The 26,629-nt window shown below is 36.6% G+C and overlaps 1 long non-coding RNA gene across 2 annotated transcripts in view; it reads right to left on the bottom strand.

The window, feature by feature from the left end:
- Positions 1 to 26,629, bottom strand: part of LOC140504926 (uncharacterized) — a 290,680-nt gene that overhangs the window by 102,472 nt on the left and 161,579 nt on the right. The window lies entirely within an intron of this gene.

A 26,629-nucleotide genomic window follows, 5' to 3' on the forward strand; every position in this document is an offset into this window, starting at 1 on the left:
AGGCAAACAGAGGTTAAGTGATACACATTAAATGCCGGGCTGGATTTGAATTCAGGTCTTCTTGATTTCAATCCCAATTCTCTTGCCAGTTTATCACACATAGTCATCACTAGGATACTTCTCATGAGGTTCATTCCATCCAACACTCCTTCTTCAACAATAATTCACGTTTACATTATGCTTTATGGTTTATAAAGCCCTCTCCTCACAACTCCAGGAGGTAAGTGTTGCAAAAACTTATTATTCATATTTTATAGGTGGGAAAACTGAGGCTCAGGGAATAATTAGTATAAGAGCCAGAATCTGAATTAACAGCTGCCTGACTCAACATCCAACATTTTGCCATCCCAGCCTAGAAATAAGGTCAGAATCAAATTTAAGCACAAATACAGTCAATTCTGCTGTAACAATATAATTTTTTTTTTGTTCAGTCATGTCTGATTCTTCGTGACTTTGTGTACCATATAGTCCTTGGGTTTTTCTTGGCAAAGATACTTGTGTAGTTTGCCATTTCCTTCTCCTGGGGATTAAGGCAAGCAGAGGTGGAGGGTCACATAGCTAGTAAGTGCTTGAGGTTGGAATTGAACTCAGGACTTCCTGAGTTCATAGCACTCTATCTACTGAGTCATCTGGCTGCCTCTTTAACAGGATATAAATGTTCTCAAAAGGCATAGGGCTATACAAAATCGCCCAATTAATCCACAGAGCTTAATGGGGAAAATGGAGTTAACATCACAATGCTCCAAAACTTTGTTAATAATAACAGGAAAAGAACCGATATGTTCTAGAATATTTATAGCAGCTCTCTTTGTGGTGGCAAAGGACTGGAAATTGCAGGGATACCATTCATTGCGGAATGGCTGAACAAGTTGTGGTATATGATTCTGATGCAATATTACTGTGTTAAGAAGGGATGAGCTCAAGGATTTTAGAAAAACATGGAAAGGCTTGCATGACATAAGGAGGAGTGAAATGAGTAGGACCAAGAGAACATTGTATGGGGTAACAGCAATATTGTTTTAAGAAGGACTTTGACAATTAAGTTGTTTTGATTATTCTAAATATCCAAATTAACAATAAAGGACATATGAAGGAAGATGCTATCTGTAGCCAAAGAAAGAACTAATAAATAGAAGTATGTATAGAATAATATGTGTGTAGTGATAGCCATAGGGGGAAAGAAAAAAAAGAAATTTACATGATAATTTTGTTGTAAGTTATGCAATTTTATGTATGATCATCTTTTTTTGATTGTACTGTTATGGAAATGCTTGTTTTACTCCATAAATTACATATAAATTTTTTTTAAAGAGAGCTCAGTTTTATAGATGTTAAATGATTAAGAAATACCTAAATAATGACTGCTTTAGTAGCCTTAGGCTACTACTCAACTACTGGAGCAAACTGGGAGACTCAGGATGTCTAAGGGCAAGAGGTCTGAGCAGGAAGGGGAAGAGAGAGTGTGTATGGGAAGGGGGTTAGTGTTGGGGGAGGTTGATATCGACCAGCCTTTCTTTGCCAACAGCTTCTACTTTACCAGAAGATATAGAGTAAATATTGGACTTTGTCTTGACAAAGATCTGAAATCTGCTTGTAGAAGTGGGCTAAGAAATTGGGGTTGCACCTATGAGTTATTGTCAATTGGGGCAGTTTTCTGAGTTCTCTCAGGTTTCTCAAAGAAATCACAAAGAAACAAACTCAAATTTCTGGTTATGTCCCAAATGTTCCCTAATATATCAATCAGGTTGGAACAAATTAGCATTTTTGAATCACACATTATAGCAGAACTGACTGTAGACAAAATGACATGAGAAATAAAGGACTTATCTGAAAGTATTTTATTTTAAAAAAAAGAAACCTAGGCTTTTTTTATCTCTTGTCATCTTCAATACTAGTGATCATGTCTCTTTCTATTCTTTTTTTTAACATGCTAGAAAAACACTGTGCATCACTGCTTTTTCCCTACAAGCTAAAAATCTCCAAGGAATATCCTTTTTTAACACTCAATCTTCCTTTACTCCCTCATTGTACTAATTCAGAGATAGTCCTAGTTCCTGAAAGTGAAACTCATCTTTCCTTCCTCAGATTTTTTCCTAGAGCACTAACTCTGGCTCTCTGCCTTGGCCCTGGCACACTGTACTTAATTGTTTGCATGCCATATCACCACTAGCAGAGTACAAACTCTCTGAGGATAAAGAATGTATCTCCAATGCCTAGCATACTTTGCACATGAGGAAAGGGCTGGGAATTTATTATTATTATTATTATTAAATTATCTATTTGAAGTTGTAATTCCAGTGATGTTTTGGGATCACTGGCAGCCAGATTTAGAAAATACCACTGATTTGCCTTTTTTCTGCCTCAAAAGGCACTATTCTGTATCTTAAAACTAATGCTACAAGTGGTTGCTGACTAACATTCAAACATCTTGTAAACCTGCCTATAGGATCAAAGGTTTTCATTTTTCTTTTTTTTAAAAATTAATTAATTTATTTATTTATTTGACATTCATTTTAACAAAATTTTGGGTTCCAAATTTTCTCCCCTTTTCTCCCCTCCCCCCCCCAAACACCAAGCATTCTAATTGCCCCTATGACCAATCTGCTCTCTCTTCTATCATCCCTCTCTGCCCTTGTCTCCGTCTTCTCTTTTGTCCTCTAGGGCCAGATAACTTTCTATACCCCTTTACCTGTATTTCTTATTTCCTAGTGGCAAGAACATTTCTCGACAGTTGTTCCTAACAGGTTTTCATTTTTCAAATGAGGGAACTGAGGCTCAGAGAAATCCAATGATTCGTGACAGGCCACTCAAGTAGTAAGTGACAGATTCAAGATTTCAAATTCAGGTCCTGTGACACACACATCCCCAAGTTCAGCTCTCCAGGAGTTGGTCATTTTTTCCACAGAGGTGTCAAACAGGCTCCCAAAGCCAGATGCAGCCCACAACTTCCCCACATGTGCTCAAACCAGATTAAAATGTAATTGGGAAATATTTAACAAAATAAGTAGAAATATAGTAAAACATAAAATACTACTATGTAGTTTTCTAAGTCAATTTGTGACCTAAACAGAACTGAACGTATGGGTTAGTGGCCCTGTTTCTAGCTGAGCATGATACACAACGTCATTATAGGGTAGATCAAGTGTCCTTTTTCCAGGGATCTTGATCAAGGCACTTCTGCTGTGTACACATGAAATGTTCTCCTTCTTGTGCTCAAAAGCTCTTCCCCAGAGCTGGGATTATTTTCCTTTTTGTGTGTCTTATGGATCAGTTCCCAGAATAATGTTAGTAAATGCATAAAAATAAGATATATGACTATAAAGGAAACTAGTTATATTGAAATAGTTATCAATTTTTTTAAAAAAAAATGTTCATGAATACTAAGCTAAGAACCCCTTATCCTAGGAGAAGTCTTCTGAACTTTCTCACATGTTTAGTGCTAGTTTCAGGACTACCTGTGAGCACATAAGTGAAAATACTCAAACTGGTTTCATGGTTCATAGAAAGGCAGTATGGACTGGAGTTGACCTCAAAGCCAGGAAAAACTGAGTTTAAGTCCAGATGTTGAAGTGTGCTGGCTTTGTGACTCTGGGCAAATCACTTAACAAACCACTCGGTGGGGGGGGCATAGGCAATTATCTGAGACTATAAGTTTCAGAGAGGTACCAACCTGGGTTGATAAAGGGAGCTTCCTCATCTGGAGTTTCCCATACCAAGGAAATCAGAGGCCTAATTCATATCTGTGGTTCACAACCAGCTATGTAAACAGCCCCATACATTAGGATGAGGAATTACTGACAAAATTACTAGCACAGATAAGTCTCAATTACATATGATATGAGGGAAATTTGGATAATTGAATTTTGAAGATAACTCCAAGAATTTGACTTTAAGCTGATAGCCTCAGCCTTCTTTCACTAAAGCTGATAATTAGGACCAAAATTGACTGGTCTGAGTTTTTCCTTTTATTTCACCCATCCACAATCTGGTGGAGGTGCTAATTAACAGGGAAATGGCCCACAGGCAAACAAAAAAAACAGAGAAAGAAAGGGAATGATAGTCATGAATAATCCATGATTGAATAGTCATCCTGTAAATAATCTCAAATGGGAGGACACACAAATCATTGTGCATAGACTGCTCACCATCTGAAGACTTGTAAACTCATCGAAAAGGCTAATTGTGAGCATCTTCAAGAAACAAAAAGATGAGAGAGAGAGAGAGAGAGAGAGAGAGAGAGAGAGAGAGAGAGAGAGAGAGAGAGAGAGAGAGAGAAGAGAGTCTGAGAATGACCCCCGATACGTCTTCTTCAGGAAAGCTAAGCAGGAACTCCCAGAGCTGGGACAGAGTTCATTTTTGTTCTGCTCTCTGCTAACTCCCATGTGCCTGCAGGAAGTCTCTACTCTCAAACTTGCTGTGCTTCAGGTTCTAAGTTAAGTGACTCAGAGCAGCAAGGCTGCAAATTCAAATTCAGTTTGCTATCAAATAACAGGTACTTATGGAAGCAAAATTAATCTTCAAAATAAAATTCCAAGTAAAGTGGGGTAAGTATTCAGTCGTTGTCTTGAATATATCAACTTAAATAAACAGATTATCTCTAATATTTCTAGTGACTCTTCCCTGATCCCAGGAGTCATACTACATTCCTTATCTGCATAATTTGCCTCAATCATAACTTGTCTGTTTAATCTCCTCCATTAGTATTCTTTGCATCCTTTAGATTGCAGGGGCCATGGGCTTACTTCAATCTTGATTTTATTAAGCTTTTATCATGTAGTTGTGACTATGGCTTTTTCAAAATGAATGAATTTACCATTCTGCCCCGAGCTGCCGCTAGCCATTTTATCAGTCGCTCTATGTGTTCCTGGTATGCTTTTGTTTTAAACCATGTTAATTAAATTACCTGTCGGTATAAGTTATTTCAAAGTATCCCAGCTGAAGGTAATCAGACAAGTGTCAGGGCACTCATTAATATTTCTTCAGCTCTTGTTGGAAGAAAGGAAGGAAGGCATCACTCAGTATGTCTGCTCTCTGGTCCCTCTCCCAAGCTTAGCTGTCATAAGCAGCAACACTGACAGAAATGCCTTAAGGATGTGACTAGCATCCAAGACAAGGCTTTTCTCTTTGTAAGAGTGAGGGATAGGAAACTTAGAGACCCCTATGGATATGGCTGGCCTTCCTTAAAACCCTAGGATTTACAGCTTGCAGGATGGGGATCATATATTCCTACCTCCTCATTTTACAGATGTGAATTGCAAAATTGGAAGGACCTTCAGAGCTCATTTAATCTGATCGGAACCTGAATAAAGAACCTTCTTTACAACATCCCCAATCATGACCTTCTTTATATTGCTTTTTTCTACATCTAGAGCATAACTTTAAGACCTAGCTTAATAAGCCTCCTTGCAATAACAATCAGTCACAATATATTGGTGGTTTTTCCCAATTGTGATGCTTTCTTTCCTTATGTGGCCTTTAGCCACATAAGGCCTACAGGGGTTAACTTATGCATATCTATCTAACTATGGAAGAAGTTTACAAATTCCTTTGCCATCCCCAAATTTTTCCTCTGTATAACCTATTAACATTAACTAAAACTCACTCCACTTACATATTGCAGACTCCTGGTAAAATGCAAATATTACCTGGGAAGAGGTCACAGGTTAAGCAATTATCAGCTATTAACATTCTGACCCACAATGAGGTTTATTAGATTAGCTTCTATAAACTATCAGGGACCTAAACAACTAAGACACAGGGCAGATCAGTTTTGAAAAGGGCTGAGGAGAAAAGCAGCCAAGGGAAGGCAAAGAATGTGGTGAGCTTCTGAGGGGAGAAAAAGCATAGGGGAGGAGTCTGGGCAGCCAGATACAGCACAACTGGCTGTCTGAACAAGATGAATGAATCAATGAGGTGAACCCTAATGCTAATAGAAAACAGAAGATGGAGGAAACTGAGGCAAACAGAAGAGGCTGAGGCAGGGACAGGGAAGAAAAATGGTAAGAGAGAGAACATAGGCAAGAATTGCCTTCGTCTAATTGGAAAAGACTTATCTAAGATTTAATCATGCTTTCTTTTTATGAAGGCAAAATAAAATAGAATAATGATGTTGACGTTCATATGGCACTATTTAAAAGGGCTTTTGGAGAAAGGTCCTGTGTGACATCAAAATTAGGTTCCTTTTTTTCCCACATTTCCTCCTCAAAACAAGCCTGTGAGGTAGGCAGGGCATTCTCCCCATTTCATAGAAAAGGAAAGTGAGGCACAGAAAGTTTTAGCCACTCATCCAAGATCACTACCCAAGTTAGTGGTAGACTTAGCATACAAATTCATTTTCTTGATTCCTAACACCATTCCCAGACAAATTATTTAAACAGGAAATAAAATTGTATAATTCACAAACAAGACTTTTCCCTAGTATGGTACTCCTTTTTTCCCCTTTTTTGATAGAGTCAGAAAAGATTGTGTGTGATTTAAATCTTACATATGTTAATTAGAAATCAAATCATGATTTGAGATAACAACACTCTTCAAAAGTATGACATAATTTAACCAACATAACAGTGGTACATTCAATATCCTTTAACAAAGGATCTTGCAAAGACTAAAAGTAATTTGTAATTCATTTAGGAGATTATGCCCATGATTGAGAATCTGATCCACAGAGTTTTGAAGCTGTCCTCCTAATACTGTGGGAGCAATCATTAAAATGAATGCTCAGAGGCAAAGGAACCACATGAAAATTGTGAATCTAATTCTGACAAGCTAACAAGGGGAATAGATGGAAGTCATCTGGTCAGCATTTTGAGGAAAACACAGCTAAAAATCTTACTCTCCTGAATATGATAGCCCTACAATATAATACAATACAATAACACATGTAGCACTTTAAGGTGGGCAAAATGATTTCCAAATAGTATATCATTTTATACTCACAATAACCCTGGGAAACAAGTACTGTTATTATCCCCATTTTAAAGACAAGAAAACTGAGACTGAGGTTAAGTGATTTGCCCAGACTCATATAGATAGTGTCAGAAGCCAGATTAGAACTCGTCTTCTTGACTCCAGCTCCAGCCTTCTGTCTACTATGCCACCTAGCATTGTTTATTCTTTTTTTTTTTAGAATAGTTTCTATTCATAAGTTAGACCAGACTAGGAAATCTATAGTATGCAAGATACTAAATAAAAACTCTACAGAGATTACTCTCTTTGGATAAGCCAATATTCTCCTATAAGTTGATTGGAGTGAAAATAAGGAGAATGGAGTAGATATCAAGAAAATGAATTTCTCAGATTGCTTATAACTACTTCCAATAGTGAGTGCTGTTCTCTTGCCTCTACCCCACAATGGTAGGAAGCAGGAATAGGACTGAATTTTCTAGATGCTTCTATGAGATGGGTTTCGGGGCCCACAGGGGAGCCTAATCTGGTGAAATCAATTTGATCCAATTCAACAAGTATTTGTGAAGTGCCTGTTATGTACAAGGCACTATTGTAGGCACTACAGATTCAAAGACAAAATAATAAACAGTTTCTATCCTCAAAGAGCTTATACTCTACTAGAGAGATATAATGTACTAACAGCTAGCCACACATATATATATATACACACACACACACACACACACACACACACACACACACACACACATACATATATATACACACATAAATTCAAGGACAGAGACAGCACTAACAAGAAGGGAGACAACAAAAAAAAGACAATTCTAGTGATAAGGAACTAGAAGTTAGTGAAGGGTCAAATGAGGCCAAAGGGTCATTTATAACTAGGTACAGTTACACAGGTAACCAGGTAAAACTTAGATGTAGGGACAAAGTTGAGAATTATATCCAAGGTACAGAAGCATAGGTTAGCAATGTGGAACAAAAGCAAGATGGGCAAATACAGCCTAAAGCCAGGCAAAATTCCATAGAGTTGGGTAGCCAGATGGTTTAAATTTATACAAATGCTTCATTTACTAATTTGACTTACTTGGTATAAAGACTATGTCTTCATCTGTTTAAGCCCTAGCCCTTAGAGTTAATTCTGTCCCCATTTCAGTTTTCTTATGACCTTCTACCATGGACAGCTCCTTAGCACTATTAGCAATTCTCTGAGAGCTTGTGTGGTCCTGGATATTAGTTTCATTCACTTATTCATTTGTGTACAGTTCTAAAATTCTGCCATTTTATGATTTACTGTATTGATCTATTCCCATGTATTCAGGACTTAGATGCTTGAATACTTTTAAAATTGTTTTGTAAGATTTGAAGTAGGTTCTTTATAGCTCAACCACTGACTCATTATGCTGCTTGCAATAAATCCTTTAACTTTTTTATATCTCTATTCAGTGATTTGGAAAATAATATGTCTACCTTCTTCATCTATTTTATAGTAACTAGAAGAATACTTTTTTAAAAAGGAGGTGAGTTTATTTGACCTAGAAAAAAAAGCTCAGGGTATAACAATGAGTTAATAAGTCTTTTAGCATATCATAGCAACAGATAGATAGTGAGTGACTGTTTTTTTGAGATAAAACAATAAAAAATGGGCTTACACTGCTGCTGAAGAGACTTGAGTTAGACATTAAGAAGTTCTCCCTAGATAAATGGTGATAGACATTGACTTTTAAAAATGATTTTAAAGAACAAGCTAGGTAGCTATCTTTTTAGGTAGCTTTTAAACAGGGAATAATAGTCTAGGTGACTTCTTAAGGTCCTTTCCAACTCCATGAATCTGTTTTCATGAGAAAAAGCAACCATGGGATCCCAAAGTTTGGAGGAACTTCAAGGGACATCTAGTATAATCCATACTAAAAATGTATGTGCCTGCACAAATCTGTGGCTTGACTTGAATAGGAAATTATGCCTAATAAAATAATAAAAACACATACTATAGGCAAAATTAGCATTCATATAAACCCTACCCAAATTGGCTTATGCTCTTTACGTCAATGGAGGCAAGGGAAGACCGTGATGAAATTTCCTTATTATTTCCCACTACAGTATACATCAGGAAGATTTCCTAATATTCTAAATGATACAAAACTCTACATTGAACGAAAGTCCAGAGGGGCCAGTTAATCCTATGAGAGCCTTTCATCTGTGTTCCTTATTGCTTTAGGAATGATTTCAGGAAGGGAACAGAAGAGAAGACAGTGGAAAGAGAACTGGACAGAGAAAGACCATAAAGATAGTCAGTTTTATTCTCTTTTCTTCCCTAGTAAAAGGAATGAAATATGCAAAATATGTTGGAATATTATTTGCCATAAAGGATATGGAAAATTATATATTTCAAACTAGGCATTACTGTTTTCTGTCAGGTGGCAAGCTAAAGGAACAGGGCTGGAGAAAAAGACAGAGTTCTATAGTACAGAACCAGTTTGAAAGCTAGCATCTGGTACTATAACCTTGAACAAGTCATTCATTTGGATTCAGATTTTTCAGCTGAAAAATAAGGACTATAGTGATATCTACCCCATCCATAGGAAAGCTATTAGAACTGAAGTAGAAACTACAATAAAATTATTTTGAAAATACAGTGTTGTCAGAAGTTCATCCCTTAAATCATCCTGGCTAGTTAAAATTCAATTTGAAATTGCCACAACTTTGCTGACCAATATAATAAATATGGAATACAATATGAATAAATCAACAAGCATTAAAAATGCCCTCAACTATATTTTTTAAACCAATGTTTAAACAAAAATCCATGAAATTCAGAATTCAAGACTGCATGTTAAATAATGACATTGATAGCTTGGTTAGGTTTATATGTGTATGTGTTTGTCTCTCTGTGTGTGTATGAGGCCCTTTCAGACTTGAACAAACTTTTAGGTTGCAAGAGACAAGTTATAGAAGCAATGATTTAGTACTACTTTTACATTTTGCAAAGTGAGTCCCTGTTTAGGTGTGAGTATATCATTCTATACCTTTTAAAGAATATGAATTTGAACTTCCAGGAGCCAAGATGACAGAGTAAACTGTAAGTGCTCTCATACTCCCTGTTTGACCCTAAAAAACCCAAAGAATATTGCCCCAGGAAAAATCTAGGAATAATGGGTACAGCAGAAGAAGTACAGCAGTCTTTAAGCTTGGGAGGCTAGTGAGATCAAAAGGGAATGATCCCTCTTGCTGTGGGTGAAGGGCACCGGTGCAGGACCAGAGGTATCCCAGCAAGCTCCACCTCAGTGGACGAGTAGGAGAGCCTGAGCTAGGGGGGAGGGAAGGGCATTGAGGAGAAGGGAGCTGGTAAGCACCAACACCAGGATTCTAGGTGTGCCTTAACACAGCCAGGGGAATTGGGCAGACACCAATGCAGACAGGGGTTCACCAGCCACTGAGCCTGCCTGTGCTCTAGAGCAGCCATAGGGGAGGAAGAGATCTCCTACAGCCAGACCACACCTCCTCCACACACCTCACACTGCAAGCTTCATTGTAACCCAGTGGAAACTCAGACTTCACCTGGCCTCAGCCTTGGCAGACACCAGCCAGCTCAGCACCAGGTAAGCTGCAGCATTATTTAGTTTCCAGCTGAAAGAACCAGAGGTCACAAAACAGAGAGTTGGTAAGCAGGACCCTAGCTCCCAGCACAAGAAACATGGGACAGAGCCTCCTGTGCCTCAGAAGCAGAGATCCACTTTAAAAGCCAGGAAAAAGGCAATCATCATGAGCAAGAAGCAAATTAGAAAAACAAAGCCCACAGAATCTTATTACAGGGACAGGAAAGATCAAAATACAAATTCAGAGGAGGACAGTATGGACAATATACCCATATCTGAAATCTCAAAAGGGAATATGAACTAGTCTGAAGCCCAAAGAGCATTCTTTGAAGAGCTCAAAAAAGATTTTAAAAACAAAATGAGAGAGATAGAAGAAAAACTGACCAATGATTTAAAAAGTACAACCAGCTCCTTTAAAGTAAAATTAGCCAAATGGATAAGGAGGTACAAAACTTAACTGGAGAAAATAACTTCTTAAAAAGAACAATTGGACAAATGGGAAAGGAGGTACAAAAGCTAACAGAAGAAAACAATATGTTGTTAAAAATTAGAAATGGGCAAGTAGATGCTAATGACTCTATGATACCTCAAGAATCCATCAAATAAAATCTAAAGAATGCTAAAATAGAAGAAAATGTAAAATATCTCATTGGAAAAACAACTGACCTGGAAAATAGGTCCAGGAAAGAAAATCTAAGAATTATTGGTCTACCAGAAAGCCATGATGAAATAAAGAGCCTGGACAGTATCTTCCAAGAAATCATCAAGGAAAACTGTCCTGAGATCCAGAGGACAAAACCATCATTGAAAGAACCCATCAATTACCTCCTGAAAGAGATCCCAAATTGAAAACACTAAGAATATTATGCAGGAACCATAAAGAAACAAATCAGATAGTCAGGGTCACACAAGAACTTGCAGCTTCTATATTAAAAGATCAGAGGGATGGAAATATGATATTCAGTAAGGCAAAGGAGCTTGAACTATAACCAAAGATCAATTAACCAGAAAAATTGAGCATAATCTTTCAGTCAAGGAGATGGGCATTCAATGAAATAAGAGATTTCCAGACCTTCCTGATGAAAAGGCCAGAGCTCAATAGAAAATTTGATCTTCAAATACAAGAATCAAGAGAGCCATTAAAAAGTAAGCAGAGAAAAAAAAGAAGAAAAAACCTGTTATTTTATATGGGCAAACTGTTTACACCCCTATATGGGAGGATGATATTTGTCAATTTTGAGAACCGTATATTGGTTGTAACATTTAAATGAGAGATATACAGATAGAGAAAGTGGGTATAAATTAACTGATGTGAAGATAAAAAAACTATTTAAGGGGTGCAAAGGGAGAAGAGGAAAGGAGGAGGCAGAAAAGGCACATGAAGAAGCACAAAAACACATTATAGTAGAGGGAAAGAAGGGAGGGAGATAAGTATTGTCTGAGCTTTACTCTCATTGGAATTGGTTCAAGGAGGGAATGACATACTCATTTAAGTATAGAAATCTAACTTGCCCTACAGGCAGTAGAAGGGGAAAAGGGAAAGAAAAATGAGGGGTGGATAGAAGGGAGAGAAGAAGTAGTAAGGGAAAAGGGAAAGAAAAGGGAGGGAGCTGATAGAAGGGAGGAAAGATTGAGGGAGGTAGTGGTCAAAAGTAAAAAGATTGAGGAGGAGAAGGGAGAAATGAAAGCACAAATGCAGGGAGGCAGTGATAGAATGGAGAGAAAAACACAGATAGTAACCATAACTGTGAATGTAAATGGGATGAACTGTCCATAAAACAGAGGCAGATAGAAAAATGGATGTAAAACCATAATCCTATGATATGTTGTTTATAAGAAACGCATTTGAAACTGGGGGATACACACATGGTAAAGGAAAAGGCTGGAGTAGAATGTATTGTGTTTCAGCTGAGGTAAAATAAAACAGGGGTAGCAATCCTAATCTCAGGAAAAGCAAAAAATAGGTTTAATCAAAAGAGATAAGGAAGGAAACTATATCCTGCTAAAAGGCATCATATACAATGAAGTAATATCTTTACTAAATCTACCTTCACCAAGTAGCATATACCCAAATTCATAGAGGAGAAGTTAAGGGAGTTACAGGAATAAGTAGACAGCAAGCTGATACTAGTAGGGGACCTCAACCTCCCCCTCTCTGAACTTGATAAATCTAACTTCAAAATAAACAAGAAAGAAGTTAAAGAGATGAATAGAATTCTGGAAAGGGTACATATAAAAGATAAAATGTGGATAGAAAAGAATAGATAAAATGTGGATAGAAAAGAATACACCTTTTTCTCAGTGGTACATGTCATCTACACAAAAATTGACCATGTGCTAGGGCATAAAACCTCACAATCCACATCAGAAAGGCAGAAATACTCAATTCATTCTTTTCATATCATGATGCAATAAAAATTATATGTAATAAAGGGCCATGGAAAGATAAACCAAAAATTAATTGGAAACTAAATAATTTAATCCTAGAGAATGAGTGGGTCAAACAACAAATCAGAGGCAATCAATAACTTCATTCAAGAGAATGACAATAATGAGACAACCTACCAAAACTTATGGGATGCAGCAAAAGCAGTTCTTAAGAGAAGTTTTGTATCTCTGAATGCTTGCATGAATAAAATAGAGAAAGATGAAATCAATGAATTGGGCACGCAACTGAAAAAACTAGACAAAGAAACAAATTGAAAATCTCCAATTAAATACAAAAGTGGAAATACTGAAAATGAAAGGAGAGATTAATAAAATTGAAATTAAGAAAACTATTGAACTAATAAATAAAACTAAGAGCTGGTTTTATGAAAAACCAATCAAATTAATAACCTTTGGTCAATTTGATTTTAAAAAAGAAAGAAGAAAACCAAATTACCAGTATCAAAAATGTAAAGGTTGAATTCCCCTCCAATGAAGAGTAAATTAAAACAATAATAAATTATTTTTTCCCAACTGTATGCCCATAAATTTGACAATCTTAGTGAACTGGATGAATATTTTTTTAAAAAATGTAAATTGCCCAGATTAACAAAAGAAGAAGTAAAATACTTAAATAACTCCATCTCAGACAAAGAAATTGAATAAGCCATCAACAAACTTCCTAGGAAAAAATCTCCAGGGCCAGATGGATTTACAAGTGAATTCTATCAAACATTTAAAGAACAGTTAGTTCCTACATGATACAGACTATTTGGGAAAATTGGCAAAAGAGTCCTACCAAATTCTTTTTATAATATGAATATGGTGCTTATATCTAAACCTGGAAGAGACAAAACAGAAAAAAAAAATTATAGACCAATTTCCCTAATGAGTATAGATGAAAAAATTTTAAATAAGATATTAGCAAAACAGATTACAGCAACTTATCATATGAATATTATACTTTGATCAGGTAGGATTTATACCAGGAATGCAAGGCTACATCAATATTAGGAAAACTATCAGTGTAATTGATCTTGTCAACAACCAAACCAACAGAAACCATGTGATTATATGCAGAGAAGACTTTTGACAAAATACAATACCCATTACTAGTGAAAACATTGAAAAGTATAGGAATAACTGGAACCTTCCTTAAAATAATAAATAATCTGCCTAAAACCATCAGCAAGCATTATATATAATAGAGATAAGTTAGATGCATTTCTAATAAGATTGCGGGTGAAACAAGAGTGTCCATTATCACCACTATTATTCATTATGGTACTAGAAATGTTAGCTTTAGCAAGAAGAGAAGAAAAATAAAGAGAAGGACTTAGAATAGGCAAAGAAGAAACTAAGTTATCGCTCTTTACAGACAATATGATGATATACTTAGAGAATCCTAGAGAATTAAGTAAAAAACTACTTGAAATAAAAAACAACTTTAGCAAAGTTACCAGGACACAAAATAAACCCACATAAATCATCTGCATTTCTATATATTACTAACAAACCCCAACAGTAAGAGATAGAAAGATAAATCCCATGTAAAGTTACTGTAGACACTATGAAATATTTGGGAGTCTACCTGCCAAAACAAAACCGGGGATTATATGAACACAATTCCAAAACAACTTTTCATGCAAATAAAGTCAGATCTAAATAATTGGAAAAAATCAGTTTCTCATAATTTACTTATTCAGTGCAATACAAGCTACCAAAAATTATTTTATAGAGCTAGAAAAAATATCAAAATTCATCTGAAAGAACAAATGATTCCAGAATACCAACGAAATTAATGAAAAGATACACTAGGGAAGGTGGCCTAGCCATACCAGATCTCAAATTGTATTATAAAGCTGCAGTCATCAAAACCGCTTGGTACTGACTAAGAAATAGAGGGGTAGATCAGTTGAATAGGTTAGGTACTCAAGACAGAATAGTCAATGAATATAGTGGTCTACTGTTTGGTAAACCCAAGGACCTCAGCTTCTGGGATAAGAACTCATTATTTGACAAAAGCTGCTGGGAAAACTGGAAAATAATGTGATGTAAACTGGGCATAAACCAAAGCTTGACACTGCATAGCAGAAATGGGTACACAATCTAGGTATAAAGGCTGATACTATAAACAAATTAGGGGAGCAAGAAATAGTTTATTTGTCAATTTTATGGAGAATGGAGGAATTTATGACCAAACAAGAGATAAAGAACATTATGAAATACAAAATGGATAACTCTGATTACATTAAATTGAAACTTTTGTGCAAAGAAAGCCTTTGCAACTAAGATTAGGAGGGAAGCAGAAAACTGGGAAAAATTTTTGCAGCTAGTGTCTGAGATAAAGGCCTCATTTCTAAAATATATCCAGAGAACTGAGTCAAATTTCCAAGAATAAAAGCCATTTCCTAACTCATAAAAGGTCAAAGGACAAGAACAGGCAGTTCTCAGATAAAGAAATTAAAGCTATCTGTAGTCTTATGAATAATAACTAGTATGTGGGAAAGGTAGGTCTTGACTCTAGTTTTTGCTGACTCCAAGGCTGGTTCTCTATTGTGCCATGCAACCTTTCTCATAAGTTTATTTTAAAATCTATTTAATTATTTTTCAACAAATTACTTGGTTTTTCATTTTTACAAAACTAAGTATATTATATAGCCCATAAAACTGAGAGATCCTTCCCAGGCAATTTTTTTTAAGTTTATGTTTTCTTGACTTCATAGCACTTAGAGTCAGAAAGGTTTTAGAAATTATCCAGTCTAACCCCTCATTTTACAAATGAGAAAGCAGACATCTAGAGAAGTTAAATGACTCACCCAAGTACAGAGAGTAAAAGAGCTCCGATTCAAATCTAGGTCTAACTGAATCCAAGGCTCTTCCTGCTCTGTTGCATTCCTAAAAAGTAGCATGGTATCCTTATAGTGTGCTGATATAACAACAACTGAGAAATCTTTGATACCATTAATACCCATAGATATTTGCAGTTTGTTACACAAGCAAAATACATAGCAAGAAGTCTTTTACCACTCAATGATAATTTTCAAAAATCCATTCAATTTGTATAATTATTGAATTTTACTGCTTCTTTCATGAAAAGCAGTTGGATACCAATGGCTAACTAAAGCTGTTGAGAGGAAATTACTTTGTGAAGCTTTAAGTACAATATAAATGTGAATTATTGTTATTATAGGAAAATTACTCTCATTTTAATTTAATGGAGTTGACATGGAAACAGTTCTGGGACAAGCCATTATCCTGCTACTATTTTTTATATGTAATTTTCTGTGGACTACTGTACAAGTGGATAAAATAACTATAAGTTGCAGTAGAATGAATCAATGACAATTATCAACAAGTATCATTAAGTATCTACTATATGCTAGGCACTGTGCTAAGTGCTGAAGATATACATACAAGCAAAAAACAACCAATTTCTCCCCTCAGATAATTTACATTCTAATCTGAAAAGATAACCCTCAAAGGGAAAATAGAAACAAGTTGCAGAAGAGGGGACAAGGATACTGAAAAGAATGTAGAGAAGACCAGCAAGTCAACTACAAACCCAGAGTGAAATCACCATGCCCCTCATAAAATGGTGATTAGATACAAATACAGCTAATGAGACAACCTCTAATGACAAGGATCTTCCATTCATAAAAATCATTAGGATATAATCTTATCTTCTGTGGACTCATTGAAAACATTATTAGTACAGCTCGATTAGAAGACAGAATAATAGGGGTGATATACACTTTACTCTGTTTCCACATGATTTCATTTTCTCCTAAGGCTCTGTACTTTGAAAGTCTTTCATTCACCACAGATTGGTGATCATGAGCTGATATGGCAACAACTTGTTCAAGTGATCATGGGCCACAGCTTAGTATATGATCATGGTCCAGTTCCAGTGTATTTATTTGAGTTCTTATGTGAGTTCTCTGGAATATTTTGGTGTCTATATTTCAAGTTAGGGACTTGTTGTCTGTCAGTATATAAAATATACTGAGATGTCATATAATTATATTTGCCTATTTATGCCTTGTTAGGTATAAATTTTTTTACACTATTTTCTTATCCTACCCTTATCCTGTCATTCCTTGGAGAATCTGCATTTATCATGAATTTAGACTCATGTAATTCTTGGTGTGATGACCTAACCCTGACTTGCTATCATCAACCTAAGTCTCTTTCCTTTAAAATATTTATATAACTCAGCCATTTATTTGATATTTCTTTGTTTAGCTATTGTTAAGTGAGTTTATGTGTAGTTTGCTATTGGAGGACCTCTTGATTCCACTACTGGATCTTAGCTATTTCATGAGTTTTATGCAGAAGTCAGCCAATTTTTGTTACATTCAACAAATATAATGGTTTGCACCTGTTGTCAGCCTCTACTATTATAAGGTGAAGGGATGTCTCCTTGTTCTAGTACTATTTCTATGGCTTTTTTACCCTTTTACCACATATTCTTAGAACGTTGAGCAATCCTCTTACTCCTTTTGGTGAGGAAGTATTAATGTTTCTACATGTGCCTTAGGGTGTGGGATCCTTTGCTTTGTGAATATTATACAAGTTCTTGTTAGTATACTTTTCCAAATCTATTTTGGTCCATTTTATAGTTCCAAAATGTATATTAAGATTAGTGGCGCATAAGCATTAATTTCCTTAAATGTACTCTTTCTACAAAGCTTTTACTTTAGGATGCCAATAAGTCTCTTAATGTAATCAACCATAGCTTTTTTCTTGATAGTTTTATGCTTAGTGTATCTTGTCTGGAAAAGAACATGGCAATTCTGTGTATCTTCTAGCACATAGTAGGCACTTAATAAACACGTGTTGACTAACCTTAAACTTGAAACTTTCAGTCCCTATCTTTCTTTTGCATACAAGAGGAATGATATTGAGATTGAGTCCAAATATCATTTTTTATCATTGGAGAATGATTCCTCATGATGAAGGAGTTAATAGGCTTCTTTTGTTTTGTTTTGGTGAAGCCAGATAGCCTAAGGTCATCTATATACATCAAATGATTAATAGAGTCTTTTGATTTAATTTCCTTATTAACTTGGAAATCATATCTACTTCTCTTTTGAAGAGATTATAATGTACTTAAGGCTAAAGTGAACCACAATGGGCTTAAACTATCTCCCCGAATAATGCTGAATTTTAAATTAGTTTTTTTCTTGGCATTATTGTGTTGGTTGTACAAGTAAACAATACAGATCCAAATATGTTCTAAAGTGAAGCTTACTTCAGTTTAAGAACAAGACAAATTTCTCTACCACTGTATAATGCTTGTGTGTATTGATTGCCATGTAGAGCCAGAATGAAAATTTTCAGATCTGAAGCCGAGATGTTATTATAATTAGATGTACTGAAAAATGTATCCTCAGCTGAACCTTTCTGATCCATTGCAAAGGTATCCTGATGTAGACCATGAAGCATTATACTGAAAGTATTGCCTTATTTACAAGTGATGCCATCACTCATGTTAAAAAGCATCCGCTAAGTAATAAATCACTAAATCTAGAAGGGAAACACATGTTCTGTGTTTCAGACTTTATTATGGAAATAATTCAACTTATTTGTCAGTGCCCCCACATGAAATATGACCTTGGATTGCATTTGAGTTTTTTAAATCATAAGACTCATCAGCATTATATTATGCTTACTAGTTGTACTAAATCCTAGACCAAAGCTGATCTTCCTGTTCTATCACCTCTTTTCCACCCACCTGAATCTCTTCCAGACTACTTCTGCCTCCCCTGCCTCCCAAAATTCTATGGGTTTTAATGATCACAATCCATCAGGCTATTGTGTAAATTTCAATGTGGTTTGAAAGTGACACTAAAAAATAAAAGAAAAGGAAAACTAGTTTTTAGAGTATATAGTTTTAGAGATAAAATGTACGTTGACTGGAGAGCAACTATTTGAGGACAGCTTGGCAGAAAACACTGAGTGGCATGCTATTTGATAATACTAATTAGTATTTTGTTTTTGTTTTTGTTTTTTAATTTACCTTATCAAAGTAATTTTGAATTTTTAGTAATTTAGAAGTTTTATCTGCCCCAACAAACTTTAACTTAAGGTTTAACTTTAACTTAACAATCAAGCTTGACACTGGGATTCTATAAATAAGAACAGAGCATAAATTCTTATTTCATCTAACCTATAAGTAATAACAGTAATAATAATAGTATTCACAAAATTCTTGAAGATTTGCAAAGTGCTTTATACAACCGTGGGAAGGAGGCGCTCTTATTATTCTCATTTTACACATACTGCACTGTGAAGCTCAGTGCCCCTCCCTCCCCCTTAAAGGCTCTCTTCTGGACCCTCCTGGCTTTGGAGGGATTATCAATAGTAAGTACTGAGGTTTCCCACCCAGCCTGATGTCTTTGTTTTTTTTTCACTTCATTAAAGGGGCCATGCCCTGGCTACTTCTTAAACAGGTCTATTCAATGAATGGGTGTTACCACGCACTAAGTGAGTACCTGCAAAGACCTTGGCCTAAAGGGACTAAGGTCTCCTAGTGCATTCTGGGTCATCTCCAGTCATCTTAAGGAATATCAGGTCACTGGATTCAGATGGCTCTGGAGGAGAAGTGAGGCTGGTGACCTGCACAGCCTTCCCTCACTCAAAACAAAGTCAAGTGCAAATCATGTCATCATTTCTCTGATGGCACAGTCTTCTTCGGCAACGAAGGACAAACACACAACAATACACATAAGAAAATTGAGGTTTTAAGAGTCATTAAGTGACTTGCCCAGAGCTAGTAAATATCTGAGGCAGGATTTCAACTTAGATCTTTCTGACTCCAAGTCCAGCACTCTCTGCACTGTACCACTCAGCTGTAGGACTATTCAATGGCAGTGGGGGTTAGTCCATCCTAGATTAGAGTATCCAGCTTCCTTAGTCTACCTCAGTATAAAAGCCCATAGCTCTCTAATAGCTGAAGGCCATCTGGAAACAGTCAGTGGTCTGTACCAAGCAGGTGGCCTGGGGTTCAGTTACCTGATAAATGTTTAATAAATAATTGATGTCTTGAATGGACTTGATTTCATGATGCATATACCTTTACTTCCCTGAATATTGCCAAACCAAGGATTTGGCAATGATGATAAAGCCGAGAAGGGCCATGGTGCCCCATCCTTTTTTTTTGGTATGTTTTCTACCAGTAGTTTGTATATTACTCATGTTCAGTCAATTCAGCATGAGGCTTTGTTTATGTCCTCGGAAACACCTGAACTGACCATATAAAGTAATTTTATCACTACTTTTCACACTGGTCTGCCTTTCATTTGAATTCAATTACCAATTTATTATTCCATAACTAAAATTTTAAGTTAAAATAAGATGTTTATCATAGTCCTGAATGTGAAGAAGATCCTAAACCAGAATAATGGAAATTATTAGGAGCCAGGAAATAAGGCCCATCAGAAAAAGGCAAAGGAATGAGAATGAACCAGAAGGAAATAGTTAAGGCTAAAGGGAAAGATTCTGCATAAAGTTTATTGATGAACTGAAGCCAAGCAATGGAATAGGTGTTTTTCCAAACTTTGACCATGTCCTTAGTTAAATCCTACACTAGCTTAGGAAACCTGGTCAGTGACAGTGAGTGAGAAGGAAAAGAAAAAAGGAGAAAAAATCAAGAAATGATTGTGTGGAAGTTTTTTTTTTTTTATTTGAAAAGTAAATGTGAGGGTGGGTACTCTGGGGCCTGGATAGCTGATCTCCCCTTAACTGCAATCTAATGCCACTAAAAAACACTGAAAACTCCTCAACTCAGGAGAAAAACAAACAAAAACAACTTTGGATCGTACTCTTCCTTCCAGACAGGAGCAGCCCAAGAAGAAGGCAAGTTTCAGAATGGAGTTCATTTTTCATGAAAATGGCCAGAAAGCGATTTCATTACAGACAACATTCATTGCTTCTTTGACTGGCTCTGTCCTTGTCTGCTTGATGCTAGACAGCATCCTGCCTGCTGAATGGGGAAGCCCATTTTGAGTTTTGTCCATGGTACTGAAAGAAAAGAAGGAAATCCATTTTGTCTGAGCCCATCTGCCATGATCAGTATGCACTTTGCAGGCTGAAATGTGACTTCTTTCTCCTTACTGCTGTCGCAGAGAGGTATTATGCCAAACTTGTCACAGAAAAAAATAGAAGATAAAATTGGAGACCTCACCCTGACATTTAATTACAGGAAGAGGTGAGCTACTGGCGAAGACTCTACAGGCACTGGCTATGGAGGGAAAACCTCTAAAATGTGAAATTTAAAATACTGAGAAAGCCAGGAGCCAGATTACAGGAGAGGGAGCGAATGCAGGGAGACTCTTAAGTGGTATGAAAATGTATACAATGTAGGTGGCAGATCCATAATTCAAAGTGCCACAAATTGCTGAGCTAGGACAGGGGTGGGGAACCTGCAGTCTTAAGACCACACATGGCCTTTTAGGACCTTGGGTGAAGTTTTTTGACTGAGTCCAAGTTTTACTGAACACATTCTTTTATGAAGGGGATTTGTTCTGTGAAGTTTGGATTCTGTCAAAGGGCCACACTTGAGGACCTAGAGGGCCATAAGTGACCTGGAGACCACAGGTTCCCCACCCTGGAAAAGCTTTATTAAGACATTTGTTCCTCATTTATTGTTTGAATTCAGTTCTTTCGTTACTGCTAGTGAGTGACTTCTTCCAGCTCCCTTTCTTATCAGGAATGTGATAGAATTATTTGACTGAGTATTCTAGACAGTTCTCAAAGTCAATCATCTTGAGAATTGCCTGTGATACACTCAGCCAAACCAGGCACCTATGTGGCACTGTGGATAGAGTACTGGGCCTGGAGTCAGGAAGATAAGCCTTCCTGACTTCAAATATGGCCTCATACACTTACCAGGTATGTGACTATGAGACAGTCACTTAACTCTGTTTGCTTCAGTTTCCTCATCTGTAAAATGAACTGGAGAAGGAAATGACAAACCACTCTAGTATCTTTTCCAAGAAAACCCCAAATAGGGTCATGAAGAGTCAGACATAACTTTAAAAAAAAGATGAAGCAACAGGCAATTCTCAAAGCTAATCATTTTAAGCCATTGTTAACATTTTGGAGGGTCATGACCTACTTGGGCAGTGTGATAAAACCCATTGACCCCTTCCCAGAATCCAATTTTTAAGTGCATAAAACAAAGGATCGCAAAGGAAAGCAATTATATTGAAATATAGTTAACAGAACTGAAAAAAAAAACCATCAAGTTTATGGACTCCCTGTTAAGAACTCTTATACTATAAGCCACTCAGTGCAGTTGCTTAATTGACGTTAAATACACCCCAAGGAGCCTAAGTCTAGAACTCAGTCACCAAAAAGTATGCACTCCCAGTAATTTCTCTTTTTGCCCCAAGTTTCATCATGGTAAGCCTCCAATTACAGATACAGTTCCATTGAGTAATGTCTCCTTCAGCCACTGGCAAAACGAAAAGTCAACTTAGTGGGTGGAGGGAGGGGGAAATCAATCCTCAATTGGTGGACATCATAAAATTATAGATTAAGCACTAGAAAGGGTCTTAGAACTAATCTAGTACAACTCCCTCATTTCAAGAATGCTAGGATCACATAACTAGAAGAGAAGCAGAGTCAGGGTTCACACCCAAGTCCTCTGACTCCAGACAAAGACATGGCATTATCCATTCGCCTTTGGCATGGCCAGGTATTACAAGGGTCTTTTGGTTTCTGAATCTAAATTTACTATTACATCATTTATTTTCAGGATTCTATTCTATATCCCCAAGTGTCAGTTACATAATAATGGAATAAGAGCTTTATATAGGTTGCCAGGTGACTTTCTGGAAAAGTAATTCCCTAATTCTGTAGCCAGGCAGCTGTGAAAGCAACAAGCAAGCCCTCTGTCTACCATAACCTTTTTAATGTTTTCACACAGGTCTTTTCAATTCCATCCCACTTATATTTATTGAATGCAATGGAAGGAATTGGACTAATTAACTTCCTGAGTAATAATTTTCTTTTTTTTGTCTTAAGTGTAGAATTCTCATAGCTTTCTGGAGCATGAAATTTATTAGTTGTTGGGTTTTCTTTAATGTTTTAAAATGAATTTCAGGCAAATATCCTCTCAGAAAAAGGAAAATTTGACACAGCTTAAGAAAGGGTACAGACATAGTTTCAATCTGTCTGAAATTTCATTCTGCATGCTCATCAGAGGGGTTTTTTATTTCTTTATATGAGTCATGTCTTGCATCAGTCTAAGTTCCCTTTAATTTGTGGTTATGCTTGAAATAAGAGATTTTCACAAGAGAGAATTTGAATAGCAAAAACCAGGAAATAGCACATGATGAATTCTCTACTCTTGGGGCAGTTTCGGTGTGTGGGGTTGGAAAAGGGGAATAAACATTGATTAAGTACTTACTATATGAAAGAGACTCAGCTAAACACTTTACAAATATCATCTTATTTGATTCTGAGAACAACTCTGTGAGAGGGATGCTATTATTATAATACTCATTTCACAGTTGAGGAAACTGAGGCAGACCAAAAATTAGTTACTTGCCCAAGGTCATATAGCTAATAAGTCAAAGACAGAATCTGAATTTAGGTCTTCCTTTGGGTCCAACTCCACTGTACCATCTAGCCTGAGTGAAGCCTGAGATGTTTGGGGAGAGGAGGAGAATGGAGTGTTCATAGACTCACCTTTTTAGTCAAAAGTTTTAATTGATGTCCAGGTAGGTGTATTTTGCCCACATATGCAACATTTTGAGATTTCCCTGAAGTCAAAGGCAGTGGGAGAAATTTGAGAGAGGAAGGTTGGCAGGGTGACAAGCTCCATCTGTACCCATCCATTTATCACTGTCCCTCCTCCACTGAGGGAGGCAGTGCCCAGGCCTACTGCCTCTCTCTCTACCACCAAAAAGGACTGACAGAGTGCTAAGTGGTTCACAGTTACTACTCATCATCTTTGTGAGATGAGCAAAGTATTAATCGCTTCTCAATCAGCCCCTCCTAGAAGAAAATAAACCACCTATGGTTGTTCTCAGCAGTATCAGAAGGAAACTGGGCAGGCACTTCCTACCTGTTTGACCCAGGACAAGGCATCTTTTGAGCCTCAGTCTCCTCATTTGTAAAGTAAGGATAGTAACACTTCACAAAGGTTATTGTGGGTATCAAGAGGAATGATGCGTGAATTGCTTTTCACACCTTAAAGTAGGCTACAAATGTGAGTCACCGCCAATTTTCCTTTTCTGAAATACTCTTCCTCTCTATCCACCCTTTTTAGAGAAGCACTGCCCAGTCAACACAGATTAAAGGACATAACTTTGTGCCTTAATCTATATCTGGACTTCAAGCTTTACTTGATTTGAAATGTTGTTTTTTAGTCATGTCCTATTTTTCTTGACTCCATTTGAGGTTTTCTTAGTAAAGATACTAGAATAGTTTTGCCATTTTGGTCTCCAGCCCACTTTACAGAAGAGGAAACTGAGGCAAACAAGGTTAAGTGACTTGCCCCTGGTCACATGTCTAGTAAGTGTCTGAGGTCAGATTTGAACTCAGATCTTCCTGACTCCATGTCCAGCACTATCCACTGTACCACATAGCTTCAACTTGAGACTTTTTTAAAAAAAAGACAATATGATACAATGGAGAAACCATGGAATTTGGAGCTATAGAATGTAGGTTCAAATCTTGTCTGCCATTTTCAACTCATGTGACCTTGGGCAAGTCACTTAACATCTCTGGGTCTCAGTTTCTTCACCTGTAAAATGAATGGGGTGGACTAGATAACCTTTGAGATTACTTCCAGTTGTAGATCTATTATTCTATGCCTCTGGAATGTGGAGAGAGAGAGAGAGAGAGAGAGGAGGGAGGGAGAGAGAGACAGAGAGAGAGAGAGAGACAGAGAGGGAGGGAGGGAGGGAGGAAGGGAGGGAGGGAGGAGAGAGAGAGAGAGAGAGAGAGAGAGAGAGAGAGAGAGAGAGAGAGACAGAGACAGAGACAGAGACAGAGACAGAGACAGAGACAGAGACAGAGAGAGACAGAGAGTACAGGGGTTCTTGGAAACAATCTGTCTCATCCTCTTCTTTGTTCAGGACAAAGTAGTTTAAAGACCAATGTCCAGTTCTGGGACCTACTGTATAAACTGTGGATTTTAGAGCTAGAAAGATTCTTAGTCTATTTTTCTCATTTTACTGATGAAGACACCATAACCTAGAGATATTTAAGTAGATGACCTGAAGTCATGAAGTTAATAGCAGAAATAAGACTAAAATTCAAATGCCTTGGATCTACAAATGTACAATCTTCCCACTGTAACATCAATCTATAAATCAACAAGTATTTATTAAGCACCATGTCAGATACTGTTGTAGAGATTGGAAATTTGGAGGGAGATGAAAAATCCCTGAAACGCTGCCTTGTGAGAGACATAGGTAAATTATGAGAACCACAGATATGATTGACAACTTGGAAAACAGACTTCAGGGGCTAACCTGGGTGATGTCCAGGAGACAGCTGGTGATTTAGGTTTGTAATTCAGGAAAGAGATGAGGGAAGGGTATGTAGATCTGAGAATTATATGTTGTTGTTCAGTTGTTCTTCAGTCTTGTCTGAACTTGAGAAGAGGAGTCTTCCTAACTCCAGGCCCAGGGCTCTTATTTACTGTACTACCTCACTGTCCTGGGAATTATATACTTAGAGGTAATTATTGAATCCATAGTATCTCCTGAACTTTGGTATCAATCAATCAACAAGGATTTATTATCTCCTCCCAAAAGCGGCTAAAGCAGCTCTAAGCATATAGTAGGATCTTATTGAAACAATGACGTTGAGACTGGATATAAAAGAACATTTTGCAACAGTGAATATGGTTATTATTAGGAAGATTATAGTATCTCCTTACATACAAGTTATTTAAAATATATTTAAATCAGAAGTTTGTCTGGAAATAGTTAACAATAGAGCTCTAGGACTGGAGTCAGGGAGACCTGAGTTCAAATCCAGTCTCATACTGGCTATGTGACCCTAGGCAAGTCATTGACACCTGTTTGCCTCAGTTTCATCATCTGTGAAATGAGCTGGAGAAGGAAATGACAATCCACTCCAGTACCTTTGCCAAGAAACCCCAAATGGGATCACAAAAAGTTGGATATAACTGAAAAAATATATATGTACATATATATGTATATACATATATATCACATGTATGTGTATGAAAACTTATCATTTCAAGAAATAGGCCCAGGGAATTTTAGGTAACTAGATGGTTTATGTAGATCACAGAACAGTCAGTCTAAATGGTTAGATAGATACTTATGAAGGTCCTCTAAAATGAAAGATTGAGATATGACTGGCACCATGATCACATGGTCCAAACTCCTGTAGCAATTAATGAGAATCATTGACTAAATCACTGCATATATGGATTTGGTATTACAGGAGCTGATGTCTTATGAATATTACATTCAGTCACTCAAAGCACTTAGAAAATTTAAAAGTTTTAAATATTCATTATTCCAAAGGATTATTTTCAATTTATTATCACCAAAAAAACTTGTACTAAGATTGACACTTTGCATTTATCATACTAAAGCATCATATAAAATATGTATCATACTAAGAAGCAAGGGGTACTTGAATTCATTTTTTAAAAATATTTTGATAACTACATATTAATATTATTATATTTTATTTTAGAC

The sequence above is a fragment of the Notamacropus eugenii genome, chromosome 5, assembly GCF_028372415.1.
Source record: "Notamacropus eugenii isolate mMacEug1 chromosome 5, mMacEug1.pri_v2, whole genome shotgun sequence".
Lineage (NCBI taxonomy): Eukaryota > Metazoa > Chordata > Mammalia > Diprotodontia > Macropodidae > Notamacropus > Notamacropus eugenii.